Source organism: Poecilia formosa, unplaced genomic scaffold, assembly GCF_000485575.1.
Source record: "Poecilia formosa unplaced genomic scaffold, Poecilia_formosa-5.1.2 Scaffold715, whole genome shotgun sequence".
Taxonomy (NCBI): Eukaryota; Metazoa; Chordata; class Actinopteri; order Cyprinodontiformes; family Poeciliidae; genus Poecilia; species Poecilia formosa.
In genome coordinates this window covers 81,616-86,259 of record NW_006800654.1, presented here as the reverse complement: position 1 = coordinate 86,259, position 4,644 = coordinate 81,616, and positions in this window count along the sequence as shown.

Below are 4,644 nucleotides of genomic sequence, written 5' to 3'. Positions count from 1 at the left end.
TCAGCACCTTCACACAGACATGGTACAAAGCTTTCCTCCCCAGGCCTTCAAAACAACCCAAAGGTGAAGCTTGGAGAGACAACAACTTCTCTGGCTCATCCTGCCACTGATCCACTGCAGGAGAGACGATCAGGGAAGGAAACTCGTACTCATCATCCCATTGGTCAGACAGAGTACTGTTAACAGCAAACGCTCTGATGGAAACTGGCAGAGAGGCACACGTTTCTTCTTTCAGCCTTAATGCGAGTCTGTTGGACCGTATGTGCAGACTCTCCATCAGACTGGGCAGCTTCATCAGGTGACCCAGCTTCACACAGCCTGCTTCCCTCATCCTAGACCTTAGCATACCAGATGAGAGGAGCTGTGACGAGAGGAAACTGTTCTCAAACAGAGGCTCTTCAAAAACCCACATTCCAGGTGTTGCCTCAGTCTCTCTCTCAAAGGTGAGAATCTTCCAAGCGTTTAGCACAGACTGGTAAAACGGGGTGAGACCAGTCAGATCCAGAGATCCTTGTCTCAGCAGAAAGAGATGTTTATCATATCCCATAGGTCCTGCTTTCCTTAGCAGAAGACGCGCCGTGTCCAACCATGGCAGTCCAACCCCATATAACAGCTTCTGCAGAGTTTGAAGCCTGAAAGCCGCGATCCGCGACATGATGTCCATAAGTCCTTGTCCTCCCTCCTCCACAGGTAGATACAACGCAGCAGCTCTCACCCAATGACATCCAGACCAGAAAAAATCCACTAGAGTCCTTTGGAGACGTTGTATAAGAGAGGATGGCGGCGTCAACACAGTCAGTTTATGCCAGAGGGCCGAAGCAACCAAGTTATTAACTACCAAGACTCTTCCCCTGTAAGATAGCTGAGGTAGCAACCATTTCCATTTAGATAATCTGGCACACACTCTCTCCATGACACCCTCCCAGTTTCTTTCCAAAACAGCCTCTGTTCCCAAATGAACCCCCAAAATTTAAAACCCAGTGAATATTTCCTGGCAATACGGGGAGATTATTATTTTTCCATGGGCCAACTTATAAAGCAGAACTTTTCTCCCAGTTTAGCTGAAGAAGCTTTTTCATAAAGCTCTAAACAATGCTGAAGACCCATAACGTCATTCTGGTTCTTAATAAAAATGTTAATGTCGTCAGCATAAGCAGAGACTATTAAACTTGGATTATTAGGCAAACCTGGAAGAACAAGGTGAGGGTGGAGCGAAGTTTATGTAAAAGAGGTTCAACTACAATAGAGTCCAACTGTCCAGATATGGGACAGCCTGGTCTAACACCTCTCTGAACTTTAACAGGACGACTTAATCCTCCAACTTTAACAACACAAAACACTTCATTATATAATAAACNATCACTTATTTATGTTTTTAATTAGATTTGATATATTTATTTCTTCAATATTATTTTCATGTCAGTGTTAATGTCATGGTGGTGTTCAGTGACTCCATGACACTTTCAGTTTGACTCATTAGGATTTAAGAACCAGATTTGTTCTTCGTCATTTCTGTCCAGTAAAACTATTAATCTATAATCAATAGACAGGTCTATATAAAGATATAATCCATGTTTCTGTCTCATATTTGTGTGGCATTAAAAGGACCTTTAGTTTTTCCACTGAAAGCTCTGGTTTGCTCACTAAATGCCATGTGGGTGAAGTTTTATGGATGATGCTCTGATGTCCCATTCTCCTGAAGGCAGCACAGAGCTGCACCACCAGAAACACTGAAGAGAAGAAGAGCTGTGATTAATGTAGTTCCAGTTCTATCCATGTTTTAATGCTGCAGAGCTCAGCCGGTTTGCAAATAGATCAAAGTTTAAACTGGCATGTTGTTCATCTTTTATCTGGTCATTTTGTGGAATATTTAACTAGAAAATGGCACAAAATAAGAATATTTTCTCCACTCTGATTGGCTGCTGTTGGCCTACAGATTTTAACCTGAATGTTCATTACATTTTTCATAGACGCCTGTGAAAATAATTTCTATTCTCATGAGGTTTTTTGTTCTATGGGAAATTATTTTTGATGATAAATACAGAAACAAGCATAAAAATCAAAACATCTACAATAGTGATAGTAATATTAATGATAAAATAATAGTCAGAGCAAAGTAGCCTGCAGATTCTTTGGTGGGGGGGTGAGGGACCTGGATAGGAGCTGGGGGGGCGCTGGCCCAAAAAAGGTAGAGAAACACTGGTTTAGATGAAGTAACGCAGAAATAAAATGTACAGGATAATGTCACACAGATACAGCTTTAAAGAGCCCACAGAAGTTGGTTAGGGGGCGGGGCTTAGTCCCCAAAAATTCGTTAGGAGGCGGAGCTTCTTCCAGAGTATTGACGTCAGCATGAAGCTCCGCCCTCTGCTGTACCAGCTTCCTGTTCTGTCCTGCTCCTAGCTAACCGCTCTCCTCCCCCCCCAGGCAGCGGATGCTAAGCCCCGCCCACTTCCTGCAGACGGTGCTGCACATCATCCAGGTGGTGGTGAGCTACGTCCTGATGCTCGTCTTCATGACCTACAATGCCTACCTGTGCATCGCCGTGGCGGCCGGCGCCGGCATGGGCTACTTCCTGTTCAGCTGGCAGAAGGCAGTGGTGGTGGACATCACGGAGCACTGCCACTAGCTAGCTTCACCGTTGGTGACGTCGCCATGGTGACGTCCCATCATACTGTAGGTTAGCAATTAAATTTTCTTAGCCAGTCAGAGCACAGAATACCTGAGGATCACCTGATGTTTTTTGTTTGTTTTAGTGCCATGGCAACCGTAGCTAGCAGGTGGTTAGCAGAGCCACCAACCAATCACCAGACAGGGTAGATTAGCTCCATCCAGTCACATTTATTCTCCTTTTACTTCCTGTTTACATTTTTCAGATAAAAATCAAGTAAATTTTTACAGTGAATCTTATTTTAAAGATAATCTTCTGATGATTTTTCTGGCGACGCCATCGGCCTTAAAGCCGCCGCCCACTGCCTTACCTGACGGGCTCCATGATGCCTGTCGCCATGGAGACGGACAGGCCTCAGTGTTGTAGTTTTAGCCAAGTAAGGATCAATTATTGAGCTGCTGTTTTTATTACTGAGGTGGGCGGAGCTAAATGTGGACCAATGAGATTGCAGGAATGTTAGTGAGGCCTCAGTCCTGCTCAGGGAGCCTCTGATTGGCTACTTTACCTGAAGGAGGGGGCTGGGGGGGGCAAAGATGGAGGGAAAGCACATTAAAACACTAAATGTCAAAGGTCATGTTCACCTCTGTGTTTGATGTTATTGATTAGTTTTCATCGATCAAAGTTTACTGATCAGAAGTTGACCTGATTGGCCTCAACAGCGCCCCCTACGCCAGCTGATGAAGGTCGTCTGTGTGATGTTCAATATTGTGAAGGAAACTTTTACTGTTTGAATTTAAACATCTGCGAAGCTGGAAAAAATAAACTCAATAAAGAAGCAAAGTCCCAGAGTCCGTCTGTTCAGAACTGCACCGGGTCGGAACCGGCAGAACGGGTCAGAACTTTTGGAGAGTTGGGTTTCTACCAGAGTTGCCTTCTTGTTTTCCAGCTTCTTTAAGGCTCAACAGCCTGATAAGGAAGGGTTAGGTTCTGTTCTGGTTCTGTTCTGGTTCTGACTGTGTAACCTCTGGAGATGATAATGGAAAGAGGGATTCTTCATAGAATCAAGAAAATTATGGCCGACCTCCTCTTCATCAGAGTGTCTTCAGTCAGAGGCTTCTGCAGGGTCGCTGCAGCACAGGCAGCTACAGGAGATCCTTCCTGCCAACAGCAATAACTCTGAAGAGTCTAGATTAAAGAGTTACAACATTTAATTTCCCTTTGGGATTAATAAAGTATTTTTATTTATTTAAACTTAAATTCAGGACGACTCCCAGGAGACATGACTGGAAGAAGATCAAGTTCTGGAAAATATTGACTTTAAAATTAATTTTAATGAGAAAAAGTGAGAAAAAAAAAGATGATCAGAAAACAAGTTTTTGTAAGTTGCATTTCACGCAAACAGATTTTGGTTCAAACCGGAAGTCCTCAGCAAGACCCGACCTGTTCACCGGAGGAGATCCAGAACCGGTTGGACAGTTTGAACGGTTCTGAATCGGTATCGGCTCTGAGGGAAATGATCCGGGTCAGCAGGAGGTTGGAGTGGTTCCTCTGAACTGTTCTCTTTTCTGTTGCTTAAAAACGAGGTTGGGTTTAAAAGAGAACATTCAGACAGAACCAACAGAACCACAACAATCTGGTCCAACATTCAGTCTGTTGGGTTTCATGTCGGCTAACTGAGGTTCTGGTTCTGACTCAAATGGGATGAATATTAATGCTAAAAGCCAAGAAGCATTTTCCTTCCAGTTCTGCTCTGCTGTGTTCTGGTCCTTCATAGAAGGTCCAATTAACCAGAATGGAGGTTCTGGCTGGACCGTCGGAACCAGCTGTGGACCTTCCTGTCAGCCTGAGGAGAATCTGGCAATGAACAACATAAATATCAGAAATTAATTATAAGCATCCAGATCTACTGAAGGCAGCATATGATGCAGCATCGATGTGAGCATGCGCATTACCACAAGGTAGGACGGGTAGTCAGAACCATAGACATAATATAAGAGTAGACCCCGCATTGGCCGCTCCGGCGCAGGAAATAC